Genomic DNA, 400 nt, shown 5'->3' with positions numbered 1-400 from the left:
GGCACAAGTGAAAAAGGATGTAGCGCTGCACTTAATGTTCTCTTGCCAGCGCGAGGATTCGCATAAATAAATGTCTAGTAGTGCTTTGAACTGGGTTGTAGAAGGAGCGTGGACAACCGTCGGAGGAAGGTTATTCTAAGCAACTACTACCCGAAATGAGAAAAATTTTGTTCCAATAATTTGCGCGCTCTGAGCTTCAAAATATTTTTACTATGTCCTCGCCGTGTGAATGCTGTGTCAACGGTGAAAGACCTGTTTGCCAAGCTGTGGTCACACAGGGCACAGGTAAGAATTAGGTCCCCTCGGAGGCGACGATTCTCCGGCGGCAGTAGTTCAAGCATCGCAAGACACGTTTCGTAGTCCACGGATTTCAGGCCAACAACCATTTTCGTAGCGGCTC

Source organism: Opisthorchis viverrini (assembly GCF_000715545.1).
Source record: "Opisthorchis viverrini unplaced genomic scaffold opera_v5_29, whole genome shotgun sequence".
NCBI lineage: Eukaryota > Metazoa > Platyhelminthes > Trematoda > Opisthorchiida > Opisthorchiidae > Opisthorchis > Opisthorchis viverrini.
Note: the sequence above shows the minus strand (reverse complement) of the source record.